A 22,881-nucleotide genomic window follows, 5' to 3' on the forward strand; every position below is an offset into this window, starting at 1 on the left:
CTGTATCATAATAAGGTTGGGATCTTGAAGTGTATGGTCAATGCCCTATGAAATGTCTTCTTTACAAGTAAGCAGAGCCAGACAAGTGACAAGTCAGCTAAACAAGGCATGCAGACAAGGGCTCAAAGTTGCTTACTGGAAGATGCAAAGAAAGAACCTCAGCACAGGTTGTACATCTCGAGAGGAGTTAACCACAAATACGTAGGTGATATGGGTGAAGTCTGATGGCATGTGCATGGCTTGGCTTCTTGGCCTCGAGAGGCCTTTTTAAGTTCAATCTGAAGATTCCTTATGAAAAATTCAAGCCAAGCAGATTTAAAGGAGCTTAAGTGGTTCATTACTATTCTCACTGGGCTTATACAAATGATCAGACCAAGTTGATGGGAACTAGACTTATTTTGCAAAATAAACTGGTCTTAATTTAATGGTTAATTTTGGTTAAGATGGGGTGATTTTAGAGAAAAAAAATTGTTTCAATAGAAATTATAATATGCCTTTGTGGATTCTAGTTTCTGGTGCTGTTTATTATTTTTTTAGGTTTTTTTTATTTTCTACTTATAAACTAGACTGGATACTGAATTTTTCTAGTTTACTTATATATTTGGCTATAACCCTTCAAATTAACATTTTCATTTCCCCATCCTTTGACTTGGAATCATTGAGAACTAAAACTGCCCGTTTCCCAATACCATGCAAGGTAAAGCAGGACAACTTAATACAGACTTCAAAGAAATCACAACAGCTCACACACAGGCCACCTTCCTGGCTGCAGCAGAAAGATCACCAGACATTCATCCTGCAGACTAGAGAATCTATTGGTGTAACTGCCCGCCTCTCCTTCATCTGAAGATGATACAACACGATCATCTGGAAATCTTTTGTGTGCCTTCAGAACTCTGAAACCAGGATGTTTATGTTTTGTTTCCATAATGATGCCTCTTATTAAACACTTGATTACTTGTACCATAGGCTTAGCCAAAACCCATACTCTCTCAACGACACCCAATGTTTCTCTCTCTTTTGCAAGTTTCTCTCCTGAATCTGTTCCAAAAACTTGCTCCATAGTCCAGTACACTTGAGATTGCTGCCTGCAATGCCTTTGTTTAGTTGTGGGTCTAGTTAGATATGGGGCCTTGGTTGCCTGGGAGGGATTAAGAGTCCTGCGGATGTCCTTTCTGATTTAAGGGTCAGCCTATGTAGTCACATTCATAAAGAACTGTGCAATGCTATGGAAAAGGATGCAGGTGAATGCGCTGGAGACTAAGCTGGACATGAGGTTTTGTGCCATAGGAATTTCTGGGACAACAGCAGGTATACCAGCAGCCAGTCTCACCACTGTTAAAGGATATTGTGAACCAAAACATGTGACAGAGATTTGAGAAGTTGTGCAGCCCTGCACAAATATGAAACAGGGTGGGTATTTACTTTCCTCCTAAGTCTGTGTGGAGAGATATCACCCAACCACTGAAACTTTTAAACTCATTTCATAATGTTTCTAATGATAGCTGGCAAAGCTCCACAGAGAGCTTTGTATGATAATGATCCCAGGGGGCTGTATAAGTTGATCTGAAGGAACGAGTATTGGTAGGTAAATGGCAGAAACAAAGCAGAAATGAAAGCTCATCGATAGTCCTGAGCAGACCCAGCTTATAGGTCAGGAGCAGGTTTCGTGTTCAAAGACTCATGTTTGGTCAAAACATCCTGTTTTATTTATTTAAACAGAAAGTCTCTGTCAGTGGTATAAACATCGACCAGATATAAAATTTTCTGTGTGTTGCTTGGCATAAGAACATGCAAAAGTTTCCTGGTATAATATGCTTGTAACTTGGAAAAATTAGTAACTCCCACCATGCAACCCTGGTAGGATCGAGTGCTAATGAAGAAGATGCTCTAATAATTAGGCCGAGAGCCCACCGAATGTAACACCTTCCAATTAGCACTCCCCAGCATGAGCACTGCCATTATCATTAAACAACAAAGACAAAAATGGGTATCAATCCACATAATAGAAAATAATTGATGAAGTTGGAGGGCGTGATTATTTGTGATTACTTTACAGTCATGCACAGAAAGTAGGAGAACCACTGCTAGTGGTTAATCTCTGGCTACCTCTTTGAAGATAATGAAATTGGCTTCCTACTGATGATTATTCATTAACAATTAATTCTTTCTCAGTGATCTGCCTCATTTTCAGCTTTCTCACTACAAACATGCAATGGAATAATTACAAGTGGAAATGAAAAAGCAATTAGTGGCAGATAATGCCAACATCTGATTAAAAAACAGTAGAACAGATTAGCAGTTCCGTAACTGCAAGTCTGCTGCTTTCAGCAGGGAGGTGTAAGTCACCCAGTTCCACTGCACTTCAAGCTGTGCCTTCTCTTTTATTGCCTCCCCTCCATCATGGTCTGCCACATTAAATGTTCTCTTTTATTCTAGGGGGCATTGGATTGTTGTAAATACTTTCTACAGATTAAGTAGCATTTGAGATGATTTGTGGTCCTTCATGCTAAAATTCTAAAAGGCACTGTCTCATAATATGGCTAAAAAAACCCTCTATCAATATATCTTTCTTTGGAAAATCACAGAAAATATCACCATACTATTTATCCACTTTTGTTTCAACTCCACTCTTGTTAAGTGTCTTCAGAAGAAGAAAAGTATATCCCTAAATCAAAAACAAGCACCTTCGTTGAGCAGTTGTGCTCTTTTCCGACCTGCATCCATGGTTGCTTTGTCTTGTAGGGTGGTTTCTCACCTCAAATAATGTGGGACATAAGCTGACAGTTCATGGACTTTTATTAAACATTTACTAAGGGTTAAGACAGTTCTGGCTGATGTATAAATAGTCTCTCAATATAAGGTTTATAACGTCACTGTTTTCAGTGATCCAGCTTTAGTGTCTATACTTCCCACAATATAGAACTACATGGGGAATGTCAAAACCACCAATTCTGAAGGTAAAAAGCAATTCTCTTTTAAATGGTTTGGAATATGCATTAATATGAAGGTCTGGTAAGATTTTATCATGGAATTTCACATGGTGGGAATATAGAACACAACTGTTTTAGGAAATTGGGTTCTGAAAAGAACTACCTATTTTATTTATTTTTGATATATATTTTTAAATGACTTTATTGTTGTTCAGTTACAGTTGTCTGCATTTTCTCCCCACCTCTTCCCCTCCAAAGCCACCTCCCTCCCTTGCTTCCACCCTCCCCCTTGGTTTTGTCCACATGTCCTTTATAGTAGTTCCTGAAAACCCTTCTCTCCACACTGTCCCCTTCCCCCTCCCCTCTGGCTATTGTTAGATTGTTCTTAATTTTAGTGTCTCTGGTTATATTTTGTTTGCTTTTTTCTTTTGTTGATTATGTTCCAGTTAAAGGTGAGATCATATGGTATTTGTCCCTCACCACCTGGCTTATTTCACTGAGCATAATGTTCTCCAGTGAAAAGAACTACATATTTTAAATCACTTGGCTATATATTATTTTACATATCTACAAAATTGAAATAATAAAGAAGGTATAAAACTGAAAAAAGCAAACTTTAATGAGGTGATAGTCATCTAATATGGTGCTCCTTATGACCGTCTGAAAGAACCCCTGTTTGGATTGGCCATTTCTTGTTCAGTATGGCTGTTGATGACTTTGAAAAATACCCCTGACTATAACTAGATATTATTAAGCACCTTATTAGATATTATTAAGCACCTGGAATTATGTAGGGGCATCGGTGCCAATTAGACATGGTATCCCGACCCTCTACCAGTTGAAAACCTAATGGAAGAGAAAGACATGTAATGAGTGGAATAAAAGGTGATGATTGTTACATTTGGAGCACTTACAGGGTACAAGAGGGAGTTCTCCAGGGTATGAGCAGAAGCAATAGTGACTGGAAAGAGTTCATAAGCAGATGCTGCTTGATTTTAGCCTTGGAAGGTAAAAATTCTATGTATGTATGTATGTATGTATGCATGTATGTATCTACCTATCTATCTATCTATGGCACAGGGAAAAAAACAGAGAAAAGGGCATTACTAGGGTAGGTATGAAGCAAGCCTCAGAGATAGGAAGCATCCTGGCACATCAGGAGAATAGGGGGGTTTAAATACAGCTGCACAGCAGGGTGTCAGAATACTTGCAAAGAGAGAAGCCAGGCAGATAGGTAGCTCACTGGTGGTGGGCATATATGCTAATAAACTGAACTTCATAAAGTGAAAAGCCTCCTGCTTCCTCAGACAGGTATTTTTTTAAAATAAAGTTTTTATATTTCTACCAAATTGAAAACTCTTGAGTTGCATACATAAAAAGTTCTTTATAAAACCTATGTATGTATCTTGACCCATAAAACATGGTTGTGAATTTCTTAAAAACATAAAATGGTTAATATAATGATGTTACCTTGGTACTTTTGTTCTAGAAAACTAAAAATTTTGTCATATCAATGAAAAAGTCTCTCAAAAGTGGAAATAGGACTATGATACCTTGCATAAATTAATCTTACTTTGACTTTGTAGAATGCAAAGTCTAACAAGGTTCCACTTACCAGGAATGTGATCGTAATGAAAGCTATTTAAAGTCTTTATGCCTCAGTTTTCTCATAGGTTGGTTGTATCTATTGAGGAGCTTCACTCAGTGGCTGACACTAGAGAACAGGATTAATAACCCACAAACCTCTGTCTGTTTAGGAAGTCTCTCCAAGATTAATAAACCACACACCTTGCTTTAGAAAATGTAGTTAAATACAACAAAGATAGGACCTAATGGATTGATGGTGAGAGTAGAGGGATACATTTTAGCAAACTCAGTTAGGCACTCACCACCAGACTTGATCTGGAGGGTCAAGAGCTGAGGTGAGGGCAGGCACAGGGAGAGACAGAGAGCACCAATAATGAAGAACTGTTTTCTCTGATGTGAATCAACAGAATTCTTAAATTCCCTGTTGGAGCTGGGAGAAGAGAAACGTGTGACCTTAGCAAACCTGAAGCCTGGGTGTCATGGCTTTTCTTGACTTAGATTAGCAGTACTGTGCACAGTCCAGTGGATATTAGGAAGCTGCTTTTCAATTATAAGGTAAGCCCCTGATCTGAAGCTGTGAGGACTAAAGAATAAGATAGGCTACAAAAGAAATGTTGCTGCCCAGGCTTGTATGGCTCAGTGGATTGAGTGCTGTCCTGCAAACTGAAAGATCTCTGGTTCTATTCCTAGTCAGGGCATGTGCCTGGGCTGCGGGCCAAGTCTCCGGTTGGAGATGTGGAAATGACAACCAATTGATGGGTCTCTTGCACATTGATGTTTCTCTTCCTCTCTTCTTCCCCCCCTTACCCTCTCTCTAAAAATAAATAAATAAAATCTTAAATAAAAGACATTTTAAAAAAGGAAACCTACTTGAAGGTATGTATGTATATATTCTTTGGCACAAAGTAATACTAATCAGAAGTGGTTGCCACAGAAAAGAGAGCCTAATATTTTAATTATTATTATTTTTTAATAATTTCCTTTCCTCAGTGCTTGGACTTCTTCTTATCTGTAACCTACACTGAACCCCCAGGTAGTTTTAAAGATCATCTATATGCTGATGATTTCTACTTTACATTTGTATCTCTGACCTCTACTCTGAACTCAACTGCCCTCTCGGCCTCTTAGGCTGATGTCTCATGTGCACCTCAGATAACCAGGTTTTAGACTCAACTCTTTTTTTATAAAGATTTTATTTATTTATTTTTAGAGAGGGAAGGGGGGAGGGGGGAGAGAGAGAGAGAGAGAGAGAGAGAGACAGACAGACAGACAGACAGACATCAATGTGTAGTTGCTGGGGGTTCTGGCCTGCAACCCAGGAATGTACCCTGGCTGGGTATCGAACCTGGGACACTTTGGTTCCCAGCCCATGCTCAATCCACTGAGCTACACCAGCCAGGGCTTAGACTCAACTCTTGATTCCAGTTCCTCCTCACGTTGGTCCTTTCTCCTTTATCAGAGAATGACAATGAAAACTCAGGACTTATTCTAGACTCTTCCTTTGTCTTATACTCTACATCTAATTCATCAATAAATACTATTTACTTTGAAAAAGTATCAGAATCTATCACATCTAATCTGTTTCACTGTTATCACCTTCTGCAAACCTCTGTTATCTATCACCCAAACTTCTGCACTAGGCTTTAACTGGTCTCCCTGTTCCATTCCTGCCTACCATCTCCATTAACAGAGGAATCCTTTAAAATACAAATCTTACTACTTCTCTATTCAAAAATCTCAGGTGGCTTTACATCTCCAAGTAAAACCCAAAGTCCTTGCCATGACCTCATGGTCAGGACCTGGTCCACTTTTCCAATCTCTTTTCTTATCACTCTTCCCACCACTCACTCTAGCCTTCTTCAGGGCTCTGTCTCCGGGTGGGGTGGGACAGGGTGTGGTGTGATGAGAGAGTTAGCGGGTTCAGGGAGGACAATGAAGAATTCAGTTACAGACACATTGATTTTTATGCACTTTTGACAAATCCTACAGATGTCAGGAAGGCAGTTGCTATATGAATCTGAAGTCTCAGCAGGGAAGTCTGGGACTAGAGCTACATGTTTGCAAATCATTTGAACAGTATCTTTTGAAACTCTTGGTATGGATGTCGCAGAGACAGAAGGTCAGGGATCTGGGATCAAGCCTTGAGGAACTACAACATACCAAGGCCTGGTGGAGGAGGGTGACATTATAAAAGAGACTGATAAGTAGTCCCAGCAAGTAAGAGAAAAATTGGAGGAGTGGTTTTATAGAAGCCAGGGAGGTGAAAAAGGGGGACAGGTGGGACAAACAATTATTTTGATGAGTTTGGTAATGAGGAGGAGATGAAGTTGTAGCAGGAGAGAGATATAGAGAAGGTTATCTATATGGGTGAAATTTGAACAAATGGAAGAGCTGATAAGCATTATACATTTGGAGAGTGATAAGTGAAATGTTTAAAAGGGGGGATAAATAGCATCACCACTCTGAGAGGGGGGGATGCTGTGGATCACATGCATAGCTAATTAATTTTTGAAGCTAATATTTTAGAAAATAAATATTTAAGAATTTTCAAAAATATTTAATGATTGATTGTCTAAACACAAACTTTATACCTTAAAACTAGTGGAGAAAAAAATAAGCAAAAGAAATAGCATATAATACAGTTAAAGAAAAATAAAGAAATAGCTTGAAGCCAACAAAATTAAAGGACAGAGGTAAAGTAAAAGAGACAGATAAGGAGTGGAAGAGAGGGCCAGTCTATATAAAAAAAGAGGAAAATAAAAATGATAAATTCATTATTTAAATAAAGAGGCTCCCAACATTTGATCAAAAATGAAAATCTGTAGGCTACATTCATAAGGTCTATATGAGACACATGTAACAAAACAAAAGCAACTCAGAGTGAATGAAAGGAAAATGTTGGACATTTGCTTCTTTATGAAACAAAAAAGTTAACTTGTTATAAAGACAGACAACTTGTTATAAAGAAAGTATAATTGTTGTAAACTTAAAGTGCTGAGTAACTTAATATCCAACTACTTCTGAAGCAAAATTAAAATAGATAAAGAGAAAAAAATGGAAAACATGAAAACTAATGGGAAGCTTTACTATAGTTCTATATTTTTGAAAGAACAACAACATAAAAGTGAATAAGAATATAGAGGACATCAATAATATTATTAATAAAGTTTGCTTAATAATTGATATCATGAGTATATATCCTACAAAGAGGGGATTCACCAGGTTTCAAGTGTGTCTGGAAAATTTACCAAAAAATTGGTCATATGAACTAACTCCAAAACAATCATTAACAATATCCTGAAGTAGACATGATATGAGCCATTTTCACAGATCATGGTGCAATAAAATTTCATAAGTAACTTTAGCTCATTGCAGAATGTATTTTAGTGTCAAGAATATCAGGGATAATGAAAAATGTGGCGCTCACCCACTCACCAGTTGTTCTCATTGGTCAAGTATTTACGGAGATATTTATCAAGTGAATATTCATGATTTTCAGAACATATTCTGTTACTTCTTTCAATGACTTTTTTACAAGGTTATTCAGGCCAATTTAATAATCTAGTTCACTCAAATTAGGTTTTTATTTATCTTTTTAATCTCTCTATATTTTTTTCATTATCATTTAGTTCTCTTATACCCCCCTTGTCCCAAGCAATCACAACAGATCTGCATCAATTCACTCTCTATTTCATGTAGAATAATAATGGAGGCTTTCTTACCTTGAAATGAAACATTTAATTCATTCAAATGAGAAAAACATATCACTAATATGCTGATTTTCAAAGCTAATCCAAACTATGCATATGTTCTTACTCATTGTATAGATTTTATCACCAAAGACATGAAGTTTTTCTTCAAACTACTGCAGAAAACAAGAATTGTTTGTAAAAAATGCTATTTTTCTCCAAGCTGAGAAAAAGCAGAGAACTCAATTCACTTGCCCTTAATGCAACTGACTATCTTTACAGCTTATTAGATTATTTTCCTTAAAATTTGAAAACATCCCTGGTGAAGAGGGCTCCCCCAACACAGGAAATGGCGAGCAGATCTCGTTTCCAGTAAACAGCTTGAATACATGGAACAGGTTATTCTCATTGGCTACCACTGCCTTAGCACCATCTGTGCGCAACTAGTACACCACTTGCTTGGTCTTGTTTATCTTGTAGTTATTGATAATTTTAAAATTTCTTCTCCACTTGTAAGAGTTAACAAATATTGACCAGACAACATGTTTTCTTGAGCCTTTTTGTTTAACTCTTATCTAAGAAACACCAAAAGATCCGCTGATCTGTTAATATCAGGGAATGCATCTCAGAGTCTCCAGGGAATAGCATAGACATTTTTGTTTTCAGGATAACAAATGCTGCTATAACAAATTTGGGCCATTCCTATCTATCATTGTCTGATAAATTATTGTATTTGACAGAGTTACCCCATTAGATTTCCGCCCCCTGGCTTTGTCCCAGAAAGCATCAGTTGCACTGTTTGGCTGCCAAACAGTAATGGGAGTCTCACCGCCTACATGAGCAATTCTAACCTGAGTACTGGAACCCAGAGCTAGGAACTGGGCTTCTGCAACTTCTGCAATTTCATCTCCTGCCACCCTATGCTGAAGTTACTGGCACTCGAATGTCTTCCTGCTTTGTTTTAAACATTTCCATACCTCTCATGGTAGTTCCTATACATTCAAAACTGATGTTTGAGATAGCATGCTTTATTGCCAGAGCTTTGTCGCTGAACACACTGTACCTCATGGAAGAAGTTTATGCCTATTATTAGCCCACTAACATCCAAATCTCAAATAATTTTCACTAAATCTGCATGATATTATTGTTTTCTTTGCAGCTGCTGTTTTCACATCAGTTTCAGGAGGTTCAGTTTGGTCTTCCTACTGTTCTGAAAGCCCATAACTGATTCCATCCCAGTCACCACTGCTCCAAGATTTCCATCAGCACCTTCAGCATTATGCTTTAAAGGACTCATTTAGAAAGCAGTGATCCCTGGTAAGTCTACCAGTAAAGGAAATTAAGGAGTGTATGGTCCCAAATGCAATTCATATCTTAAATTTTTCAATTTAAAATGATATGGAGGTGCATCACTGAAAAGAATGCCATAATGATAAAAGAGAGAGAGAGAGAGAGAGAGAGAGAGAGAGAGAGAGAGAGAGAGAGAGAGAGAGAGAGAGAGAGAGAGAGAAACTCATAGATACAGAGAACAAACCCATGGTTGCCAGAGTGGGGCGGGGGTGGGGTGGGCCAAAAAGAGGAAGAGGATTAAGAAATGCCAACTTCCAGTTATAAGTCACTAGGATGAAAAAAATGTAGCATAAGAGAATCCACTTTAGTGACCAAACAAACTCTACTATACTTACATTTTGGTAGTATAACTATGTAGGATTTTAATAGGTATGCCTGAGCACCACCATGAAATTCATGTGGCCTATGAAGGTTGCCTACTGTGCTAATGACTTTAGCCTTATCCCATGTAAAAATATTTTGAAATAATCAATTTTAAATACACAATTTTAAAAGTTCATCTAAAAGCTGTGAGGTGGTATCTCATTGTAGTTTTGATTTGAATTTTTCTAATAGCTAGGAAAGTTGAGCATCTTTTTATGTATCTGTTGGCCATTTGTACATCTTTTTTGGGAGAAGTGTCTGCTCAGGTTCTCTGCTTATTTTTAAATTGGATTGCTTGTTTGTTTGGTGTTGAGTTGTATGAGTTCTTGATGTATTTTGAATATTAACTCCTTGTCAAAGCTGTTGTTTGCAAATAGCTTCTAATACTCAGTAGATTACCTTTTTGTTTTGTTGGTGGTCTTTTCTGCTGTGCAGAAAGTTTTTACTTTGATATAGTCCCATTCATTTACCTTTACTTACCTTGCTTTTGGGGTCAAATTCATAACATTCTCTCCAAGACTAAGCTCCATAAGTTTAGTACCTCTGTTTTCTTCTATGTAATTTATTGTTTCTGATCTTATATTTGGGTCTTTGATCCATTTTGAGTAAATTTTCATATATGGAGATAAATGGCAGTCTAGTTTTATTGTTTTGCATGTGACCTTCCAATTTTCCCAGTACCATTTATTGAAGAAGCTTTCTTTTCTCCATTTTATGGTTTTGGCTACTTTGTCCAAAATTATTTGCCTATATAAGACACCACATCACACTTGTTAGAATGGCTCTGATCAACAGGACAAGTAATAAAAAATGTTGGAGAAGCTGTGAAGTAGAAGGATCCCTCACTCACTGCTGGTAAGAATGCAGACTGCTGCAGCCACGGTGGAGAACAGTATGGAGGTGCCTAAACAACCAAGGACAGAGTTACCTTATGACCCAACAACCCCTCTTCTGGATATCTCCCTGAAAAATTTGAAGACCTTTATTTGCAAAGCATATACAACCCTTTGTTCATTAAAGCATTATTCACAGTGGCAAAGACATGGACACAACCAAAGTGTCTTTGATAGATGACCGGATAAAGACGATGTGATACAAATATACAATGGAATACTATTTGGCCATAAGAAAAGAGGAAATATTGCCATTTGTGGCAACATGGACGGGCCTTGAGAATATCATGCGAAGTGAAATAAGACAGACAGAAAAAGTTAAGAACCATATGATTTCACTCATATGTGAGATATAAAACTGAAAGCAACAAGTGAATAAGAAACACAAACAAAAACTCATATACACAGACAACAGTATGGTTTGTTACAGAGGAAGGAGGGGTGTGGGAATAGTAAAGCATAAAAGGGATCAAGTATACAGAGATGGAAGATACTTTGACTTTGAGTGGTGGGCACACAATGCAATATGGAGATCATGTATCATAGAATTGTGAACTGGAAACATATATGATCTTATTAACCAATGTCAACCTGATAAATTTAATAAAAAGAATAAATAAATAAATAAAGTTTTATCCATCATATAAATTATCCTAAATCCTATGATATGCAAATCATACTTTTAGAAACAGTGTAAAATGTTTTAAAATGTGGGTGCTAAATTCAGATTTTCTGTGATTAAATTTTACCTCCAACACTTACTAACTGTAGGACAAGGAACAAGTTATATAATTTCTCAAATCCCATAAAAGAAACAATAACTACTGTTATAGGATTATTTTGAAGATTAAATGAAATTTTACATGTATAGTGCCTGGAAGATAATAAATTCTTAATTAATCTTGATTGCTATGATGACCTAAGTATTACATTTTTACAGGCTTTTGTTATTGTTGTTAACTAAGAGTATTAGGATTTGTATTTGCATATCAGCTCAACAATTCCAGCCCCTAGGAAATGAAGCAGCAAGTGCATCAGAGGACAGAAAACAAGTTAGCTAGGCTGTGCCCAAATGACTTTTACCTGGAGGAATTTGTGACTGAAGATGCACTTTCTATTGTCAAGGTTTGCGCATATTTCTATTTTCATAACATAATTTCCCATGATCATATGGCCAAAAATATCAATAGCTCATATTCAGTTGAGCACTGGGTTATACTAGCTGTTGCACAGCTTTGACCTAAATGAATGCTTACAACATCTTTGTGACACTGAGTAGTGTGTATCACTACTTTGCCTATTTTAAAGATGAGAAATCTTTAAAATAGGTGTAGAGAAGTTATGTGACTTGCTCCTAACCACAGAGGTAGTAACTAGAGGACCATGATTCAAACATACTCCATTTATAATCCCAGGAAATAGGATCATGACTATTATATTTTGCTGCAATTTAACAAAAAATAAAGTCCGGAATTCAACTGCATAAGAAGATTTCCTAGGGTTTATTTAGTAGAATCTCATTTCTGAAATACTGGAGGTTTCTGAGAAATTAAATATTCCATAATTAATTGAGATAAATTTTAGATTATTTGATATAAAGTTAATAAATATATGGATTTCTCTTTGCTGGAAGTTTTATTCACTCTTAAGTATACCTATTAAAATATATTATTGACAGATGCAGAGAAGCTTGAATAATTCTTTGAGATCATTAGGATTATTTTGCTAAGCATTTTATATTCCTGGTTGAAGTTCCCTGTGAAACAATTAGAAGGTTCCCAAAGCAATAGAAGTAAAAAATTCAGTGATTAAATTACAGCTTCACTTCACCATTAGGAAATTTTTATCACAATTGTGTTATATTATAATTACATATATTCTGTCATAAATTTCAATTTGTCATTCAGCTAAAAATGCACGTGTTAGTTATCTCACTAAACACTGGGCAGGTTTGAACAAGACATACAAGTGCCCATTCTCAAGGAACTTACAGTTGAGTTTGTCAACTGTTGACAACAGTTGCATATAATCAACTGAATTGTAGAATTTCAGGAATCAGAATTTCAGGAATCCTAAAAGAATTTCAGGAATTTGGAAAAAATGAAATCATATATAATATAATATTTTAACAGCTCAAATTAAAAAAAAAACCTGAGTCCTATGGTTTACTTTCTACTACCTTTTTTAAAAAATATTTTATTTATTTATTTTTAGAGAGGGAAGGGAAGGAGATAGAGAGAGAGAGAGAGAGAAACATCAATGTGCGGTTGCTGGGGGTTATGGCCTGCAACCCAGGAATGTACCCTGGCTGGGAATCGAACCTGGGACACTTTGGTTCCCAGCCCATGCTCAATCCACTGAGCTACGCCAGCCAGGGCTTACTTTCTACTATCTTGCAAAAAGAAAACAATTATGTAGCTACTACTAAACAGGCCAAAAAATAATCTCAGATTTTATAAATAATTTCTTCTTTCCTGATAATTTTATCTTCCATCAGTTGCTTCTTTAAATCCATGGTATATTATCACTACGGTTCAATAAATACTGGGAGTCAAAATATGGAGAAGGTTGTGGCAGAAAATATAACAAATTAATTATGAAACAATGATATAAAAACTAAGAGACTGAATACTGATTCCATGGAATACAATGATGTATAATAAAAACCATCTTTTAGTGGCATTTTATAAAATCAGGGCTTATCCAGAAGGGCACAAAAGGTTCTATTAGCATGTCTACTATGGTCCATTTACATGGCCCTGGAACATCTGAGGCCAGAAAAATCTATTTTGTGATTTGTAAAGATAATCTCTGAGCCAGTACTGTTGGCCACATTTAGTTTTCATAGTCATAATAGAAACAGATTTGAAACTTTTATTTGCTCTATTTTAAGTGTCTTAAGTATATTACATGGGCAGATTTGTAGGACAGAAAGCAATATGGGTAAGGCTTCTTTGTTCTAACAATGATTAAACAAATTTAGGCAAACTCAAAAAATGTCTAACTACTCCTTTAACTGAAAAATGCCCATACCTTATAACTTATTTGGCATTGTTCAACAAAATAAAAATCCCTCCCTAATTAGGAAAATGCAAAACATAACTTCTGAAATATTACTGGGAGGAATGAATGCCATGAAGCTCCTGGCACAGTCTCACTGGGCTCCCAGGGCCACAGCAGTGGTTTCCCGCCCCGGTTTCATATTACAGCGCAAAGGCTTCAAAAACAGGGCTGTCAGCGCCCTGTCCAGAACAGCTAATCCAGAATTGCTTAGTGGGACCTGTGTGCATTATAAATATTTTTCTGGCAGTTCTAAAGTACATCAAGTGTTGATAACCAACAAGCTAAAGAAATAATACTGAAGAGAAGACAAGTGAAGATCAATGCATTGGATCACTGATATGTAATACAGAAATAATCTGAGCAATTTTTAATCTTCTAAAAGCTACATTATGGAAACTAAAAATATGTGAAATTTACTTTAATATTTTATTTAACCCAATATAATCAAAATATTCTTTTCACATGTACTTAATAAAGTTATTAATAATATACTTCACTGCCCTTTTCTACAAAGTATTCAAAATCTGGTGAGAATTTTATGCTTAGACCTGCACTGAGAATAGCCATACATTAAGTGCTCAAGCGCTACACGTGCCTGGGGTTGCCATATTGAACAGTGCAGTGCCTGCTTTGCAATGTATTGCTTATAAAACCTTTGTCATAAAAAATATTTACTTTTGAATATATGATAAAAATTATATTAGCAAACAAAGTAATTTTTACAAAGGAATTATTTTAAAGATAAATTAGCAATGTAGATACCCTTTCTCCCTTTCTTTCTTTTTAGATATATATCTGTCTTACAAATCTATATAACTTTAAAATTGTTTGTATAGTGTATGTAACACAGTATAAGACTGGCTGGGTTTGTATTACAGCCTTACTACATTTTATCTTGGTCCCTATAGGAAACCTCTCTGTACAAATTAACTGTTTAGTCAATGTTAGGTATTTTTATTTGAATAGCTTTATTTCATTAGTATACTTCATTAATTATTTTAACACTTTTATGTCATTCCACTCTCTATAAATAGAGCAGAACTTGTTCACCAGTTTTCTAGTAATGACATTTGGATTGTTTTTAATTTTCAATATTATAAAAATGGGCTTCTGCATATACTTGCACATGCAACATTTTGTACAGGAACCTGTATGTGTAGAGCATAAATATCTAGAACTGGAATTTCTAGGGCAAATTTAATATGTTTTCATATTTTAACTTATGTTGCCAAATTTCTTTTCATAGGCACTCTACCAATTTATTCCCTAATAACAATATATTACAATGACCATTTTTCCTTTCACAGGGTATTAACATGTTAAGATGTTTTAAAAATGACATCTGATATATAACCTCATTTTAGAAATATATCTGTACCTGACTGAAAAAAAGCATATTGAACTGATTTTAAATAAAAGAAAATCATCAAAAATTTTATTTTAGGTATTTAAAAATGTAGACCTTAAGACTCCTAGAGAATTAAGAAGAGATAAAAGAGAAAAGTAAGAAAAGATATCATTACTTCACCAATATTTTTGCTATCTGAATGGAGAGTACTAATATTTCAACATCTTACAATAATTAACAGGTTAATTACACTAATTTATCACCTTTAAAAGTTTAATTACTTCTATAGATCATTTTGGATCACTTTACATTCAATTAGGAAATATAAGTAGTGGACCTATGGTATTATAATTTAATTTATACAATATTTTGGTTTTATAACTAACTCATGTTATTAAAATAACTTGTCTCAAAATTGGACAAGTTATTTGAGTAATCATGTTTGATTACTCATCCATGAACTCCTACAGACTAGGGTTATAAAGGACCAGTGATGAAGCTCTGGAGGCCCCTTTGTCCTTAGTCTAGTCAGGCCTGTTAACCCCAGGTCAGGGCATGAGCTGTGCCACAGAAGTGTGCTGTGTGGGGCTTCCCTTGCATTACTGGGAACGAGTAAAGATAGGATGACCCAGGAATTTTCTGGCAAGGCCATATGTGTGCACTCACAGACACACTGAATAAACTCGAAAATATAATACCTAGGATTAAAAAAAAATATGCTATAGTTAGATTGGGGAAATCAATCTTCCTTCCTTCCTTCGTTTTCTCTGTCCCTCTGTTTCTCTGTCTCTCTCTCTTCCCCCTCTCCCTCTCCCTCTCCCCCTTCTTTTCCCACTCCCTCTCCTTCTCTCTCCCTCCTTCTCTTTTTCTTTCTTTCTTGCCACTTGTGGCCACTGAAGCCTTCAACACCTGCTTCCTCTCCTGGCTTTGTTACCACAATAAAGAAAGAGATGTCTGTTGAGAAGTGAGGGATTAAGTGCCCAGAAATATCAAACCAATGCATGATAGTGTAAAGGGAGAAAATCAACTATAAAATAGTTTTGCTTAGGGAACAATAGTTCCCCTTTCAGGGGAACTATTCAGGGGAACTACCTCCCCGTTCAGGGGAGGTTTCATCTCAGAATTTTTCAAAATATCTTTCAAGGAAAAATAAACAGGCAAAAATTCAGGAATAAAAGCCTTCTTTAATATTAGCCTTATCATATTATGAGTTCTTAAATAGGATAGATGATGTAGGTAGGCAGACAGATAGATGATAGATAGATAGAAAGAAAAAATGTGCAAATACAGAAGAGGTATGAGCTGATGAGAAAGAGAGAAGGGGGCCTAAAAATTAAAGAAAAACTGTTAGGGAAATATCTGAAGGGAAGGATGGGGACACTGAATGACTCACTAGAAAATAAAGCACATTGTTGGTAATATTTGCAAGCTGAGAATGTCTAATAATGTATAATGACAAAACTGTTCATGTCATAGGCCTCTAGGGATAATCTGTGTGTTCATTTCCAAATGACATCATTGAACAACATTCTAATTTTTTCTTAATCTTCTTATAACTTAGCTTGAAATAAAATGGGGGAAATCTTAATAGACAACCCATCAAATTGTAAAAAGGAATATGTATATATGACAGAGAATTTTCATGACAAACCCATCGAAGAGAAATTAAATATTTTTAGACTAGGTATTTTTATACTTTATATTTAATCTCAATTGTATCCATATTCTCTGATTCTATATTCATTTCTATAAGGAGTAAAAATGGAAAAATAGAATATTCTTGCTATATTAAAATTTTGTAAAATATTAGTTATATGTTAATTTCTTTGACATATTATATACAAAGTATTCAGGTTTTATTGCCTATTATGCAGTCAGAAAATCATGAATCTTTTAAGTTCTATTATCTCTGAGTATCACACCTAAAATGACTTCTCATTACGTAAAGTTGTAGCTAAGGTTAAAAATTCTATATGAGAAAATTAACCTGACATAAAGTTTTGTATGTGTTTATCTATGTAAAATTAAATATCCATATCAGGAAGCAGGGAGAAAAGAGGAAATGGGTTTTAAAGCTGCTGTATATCAAAAACATACTGAACTCCAAACACGACAAATGCCCAACTACTGCCTGAGGGAATTTTCCTATAAGCAAATACTTGATCTAGGCAGGAACACCGCATTTCCACACTGTGCAATAAAGTACTAATTCTCAAAACTGGCATCACTAAAGTGGTCTATGTCTCTAATGTGTGATTTCTCTGGTCCTTTAACACAACCAGACATCTCTGTGCTGTGTCTCATGATCACCAAGAGGAAAGACAATGAAGCTGAAGAGGTTACCCAGAGTTTTTTTAAAAGTGAAAACTGTGTGAGCCAAAATTCAGGATAGGCCGAAGCATCACATTAGAAGAGACAAGGGTATATAGCATATTCTATACCAAAGAATTTAGCCTTGTACTACAAAAAAAAAAAAATGTCGAGATAGTTACCTTTTTTAAATTTAAAGTGACTATAATCATTGCCTCAAATAGAGAAACTTAATTACTCCGATAATACTTTTAATAAAGTAGCTTTTCTCACACAGCTAAAAGGAATGGGAGAGTTGGATGCCAAGGCAGCGATCTGTAGCCTTGAGCTCTAGCTCACCGGACGCCGCACACCGGAATGCGGCCTGACATTGTCTTTTATTTTGCCCAATATTGTCGTGAACATCTGATTCGAACAACGTTTAAAATAACAGGAACTCCTTTCCAAAATCCAAAGCTGTCCACTGTTGCTGTTGAGCCCTCCACATGATGCTCTGCTTTTCCGGGACCAGTGTTCATGTAAAACATTGACTGTGTATGTTTCCTCAAAGATAACTTTCTCTATGAGAAGAGCTGCAAATATTAAGAGAGCTATAATAGTAAATGAATATGTTCATACCTGCTACTATTTTTATTCACTAGGATATAAAAACAATACTTTGAGGTTCCTGCAAGTTAGAATGAATTTTTTTCAAGCCTGTATGATCGGGGCTAAACCAGCTCACGCATAACAAAGGGGAAAGGCATGCTGGAAGTACCTATTACAAGCTGTAGTTCTCCCTGACTGCACACCATAATGGAGCTGAACATCAGTGTACAACAAGCCCACCTACCAAATTTTTGTAATGGAGTTAATATGAATTGGAATAATAAAAACCAGTCAGCCCTTGGGTACCATGATAGACACTGGTGAACTAAGTAGACTTGAACCTGTCCTCAAGGGGCTTAGAGTACAAAGTTTGTTTAGTATAGTCTCCACTAGCCTCAGGTGGCTATTTAAGTAGAAATTAATTAAAATTAAATAGAATTTAAAAATAAGTTCCTCCATTGCACTAGTCATTGGACTGTAGAGATTTTAGACCATTTCCATCAATACAGAAGGTCATGCTGGAGAGTACCGGGTGGAGTGAAGTGGGCATCTAGAAGCCTGGTCCAACTGCCAGGACAGTAACTCAAGCAGTGCTGGAGAGTGCTCAAGCAGAGACTAAGAGAATTTGTAAAGACTTTTACAAAATGTATGTGGCTTTCATTTTCAGTACTTCCTATTTTCATTTAGCTTTTTCTCACGGGACTTTCATACTTCTGCTTCTAATATGAACATCTGGAACACTAAGTAAACTTTCAAGAGGGCCACTTCTTATTTTGCCTAAACTGCCTTATACATCCATAGTTTTACTTTGGAGCTGGTATACTCAGCTTTGAAAGGAATTTACTGTGAGCAGGATGGGAAGAAGATTTACTTAGTTCCATAAAACAGTGACTTTCTGATCCACAGCATATTTTATCTGCAGGTCTTTTGAATTTTGAAGACTATTTCTTTGGAAATAGTCTTATAAACTCAAGAAGCACGTGATTTGTTTTTTGTTCCCTTTTGGGCACTTTCACCTTCCTGCCTCTCATGACATTATCATTTTCCCGGGATCTTAACTCTCTTAGTTCTTCCTTTCACCACGTCCATTTTGTCCCTGTTGCTCTTACAAGACAGCCACCTCCATTTTATAGATGGGAAATATAAGGTACATAGAGGTTATGCCATCTGCCCAGGGGATTTAAGCTGAGTCTTTCTAAATTCAAAGCGTGTGCACATGAGAAAGCCATATATCTGTCACTTCCATTCTTGTCCAGACCACTGTAGTTTGGGACCTTATTACATGAAGACTGCACATCTTTCCACGCCCTACACACAAATTTCCCTACACTACTATTCCTCTTTCTCTAAGCTTGGCCTCGAATTTTTCCTTGTCCTCTTCACACCATTAATACCGGCAACTGTTACACTGACTGAGTAAGAGAATCACCTGGTAGCTTTTAAAATATATAAATGCCTGAGCTTACCTCAGAGCAGTCAGATAACATTTTCTTGGGTGAGACTTTGGCATTCATTATTTGCATGTGCAGCCAGGGTTGAAGACGGTAAGCTCACATCTATACATTGTTTAAATACCAGCCTGAACCCCACTTTCTGCATTAGTTCAAGCCTTCAGCTCTTATGATCCCTTGAATGCCTACATTATTGTCCCTTATATTTCTATTATTATTTACAATTATTTCAGATTTTTTCATTCATTCATTGAATAAGTACTTGAGTACAAATGGACTGCCTGTTGCTTGTAAAACCGTATGTCTGTCATATATGCAATCTCCTCTGTTCAACTAAATAAAACAGCCTTGAAGACACAGATTTTATCTTATTTTTTCCTAACCAAAACAGACCTCATGTAGTTATAAACTCATATTAAATCTCAATAAATACTTTTTGGTGAATAGCTATAGCTTTATATTTTATTCTTTTTTCCACCCAGCTTTGCAGCAAATATTTTGAAGTGCTAATTATGCAGAAGATACTTTGATATATTTTTTAGTTTTAAAGAATAATCTTCACCTTGACTGACTAGAAACATATTTGCTTCTTTTTTGGCTTTCTGTTTTAATGTTTTGAAGTGAGATTTTTTTTTTTTGCTCTCTCCTATATTGTACAGTGCATCCTAATTACTTAAATGCATCAAATACTTTATACATCAGACATTCTTCTGAGTTCTTTGTATTTATTACTTTATTCAATTGCCCAATTTTGTGAGGCAGTATCTTCACAAGGAGTAGCTTCCAAGAATAGATATGACTTTGCACAAGGTTACCTGGACAGTTCAAGGCTAAGCTAGGACTCTAGTTCAGACAGCTTGGCCTCAGAGCCCACAATGGAACCCTCATCAAAGAAAGAGTTTTCCAAAAAGACAGTTTTCAAGTACAGAAATATGTCTTCAATGTAGAGAACACAGCAATAGTTTACTTAGTCCATGGGGCAATATGGTTACTGACTTATTGGAAGGATTCTAAAATAATTATAAAGCAGAAACTGTCATTACAGGGATTAAAAGTGGATTTTACTCAAATGTCACTGATGCAACTAAAATATTTTGCAGAAAAAAGTTCTAAGAAATATCAATAGCTAATAGGAATAACCTAATTACTTTAAAGTTTGTCACTTTAGATTATCAAAGAATATTTTGAACCTCTATGACTGCCCCTAGATGAGATTTGCACTTAAAGGGGCCGGGAGCAGACTTCTCACTTCAAACTTCACATTTCATGATTTTTTTTCAAAGAGGAAAAAGTAAAGGTTTCAGTTACTAAGTAAACAGTCTATAAATGTACATCCTGTCTAAAGCAGAAAATATGAAACCAGAGTATTCTCAAGAATGAAGATAGAGTAGAAGATTTATAGCTATTTTACCAGTACCTTTGTCCCTCTAGACATTTCTTCTTTCACATCTCTGTATCATTTTTCCCTCTTATTTCTTCCTTTTTTTTCATAATTCATTACCTTTTTTATTTCTCTTTTTTTCTATGATTCATTTCTAAATCTCTTTTGAGCTGTGAACAAAATTCCTTTAAACATGTATGGACATGACTGAAAATTTTCAAAATAATAAATGTTCTTTTCCTTTCTTCATTCTGCCTTCTTTATCCACCCCATTCTGCCCATCTCCTGTCTTTTGTCCATTTTTGCTCCATGCTAAAGTCTCCATATATCATTCTTCACATATGTGAAATCAAAAGGCTTCCCCCTGCAATAAAAACCACTCTTTCATTAGGAGCACTCAACCTGTTAGGAGTTAGAAATTAGATGCATCTTCCTTGGTGAGATGTTAACATTGTTCAAAGCCCAGCACTTACTTAATATATATATAGTATAAAGTTTCCGACCAGGCACATTTAGGGCACAAATTAAGAGGAAGTAGTTTTTGAAGTCTGATATTGAGAAAGAATTGGTAATTGAATCAACAGAGAAGTCAAGTAATATAAAACTTGCATCAAATGAGCATCAACATTTTGACTGAATTGTCTGCAAGGGACTAGGTACGTACTTTGGGTCTAATCAATCCTGACCAGAAAATACTAAAGTAATGTATACTGGCAAAGAAAAATCATGGTAGCTTTTTCTCGGACCTTCTAAACTCGCTGTTTAGGACAACACTATCTAAATGTGGCTGATTTGTGGAAACTTGTCCTATCCTGAAAACCTACCAAAAGTTTGGTAGAACAGACCTAAGAAAATAGATGGTAAACATCCATGGTAAATAATACATAGGGAACTTCCTACTCTTGTGGCCAAAGGCAGAAGATGTTGATTGCTAAGCTACAGACAAAGCAAGTATTCTTACCTTCCTAAATGCAAATGCGGAAGAAGTTCATGGTTAGTGTGTGTGTGTATGTGTAATCACTATAATGAGTAGCATTGTTATTTTTGTCTAAATTGCTCAAGGATCTTTGAAAAATAAGCCCCAAACTGTCAGAAATAAACACTTTCACTTTATACATACAAGTGAGAATACAACTAAGAAATTAAAACTCCCAGCAAGAACTATATTCATGTATATTTAGTTCACAAATATTTATTGGACATGTAATGTGATATGCAAGACACTTTTAGGATCTAAAATCAAGTTGTCTTGAGTTTCCCTGTTCAGCACAATGAACTCTTAACTATATTAAGAGTAATTAGTCTTTCCAAATATCAGTTTAATAATCCTCCAGTAGAATGAAATTATATTTGCATTTTATTTATCCAAGGAAGTAACACACTTTCTACAATCTAATGGAAATTTAAAACAGCCTTTCTCACAGCTGTCAATAGATAAAGAAAACTAGAAGTAAACCCATAATTGATCATTTTCTAACCGGGAGATTCACATCACAAACAGGCATTAACATTGCCCTTTATCAACATCTGCATTGCCAACTGAAAGCAAGGAAACATCTAGACCTGTGCTTTCCTCACAGACCCCATTTTGTCAACATTCCTCAACTGTTTCAATGCCTGCTCTTCAAGATAAGAAAGCACACCACATTACAGAGATATATATATACTCAGAATTGGTACAACAGCTTCAAACTGTCACTAGAGCTCTCCAAACCACAAACAGTACCTCCACTACGCAGGGAGAGCAACTGAAGTATTTTAAGCAATTCTCTGATACACACAATGGTTTCTTTTCTGTTGACAGTTACTCAGAGCCTCTGCCTTGGACTGAATTGAAGGTCAATGAAAATGTGAGCTGTATCCTTTGATACCTCTCAGCTGCTGATTCCTGGGTAATCACTCCCAGCATCCATAAGAGGACCCTG

At 35.9% G+C, this 22,881-nt stretch overlaps 1 long non-coding RNA gene across 8 annotated transcripts in view; it reads right to left on the minus strand.

The window, feature by feature from the left end:
- LOC123807250 overlaps positions 1–22,881 on the minus strand; it is a 269,462-nt gene that overhangs the window by 82,841 nt on the left and 163,740 nt on the right. The gene's annotated exons all lie outside the window — the stretch shown is intronic.

The sequence above is a fragment of the Phyllostomus hastatus genome, unplaced genomic scaffold, assembly GCF_019186645.2.
Source record: "Phyllostomus hastatus isolate PE091 unplaced genomic scaffold, TTU_PhHast_1.1 phas_contig_1, whole genome shotgun sequence".
Classification (NCBI taxonomy): Eukaryota; Metazoa; Chordata; class Mammalia; order Chiroptera; family Phyllostomidae; genus Phyllostomus; species Phyllostomus hastatus.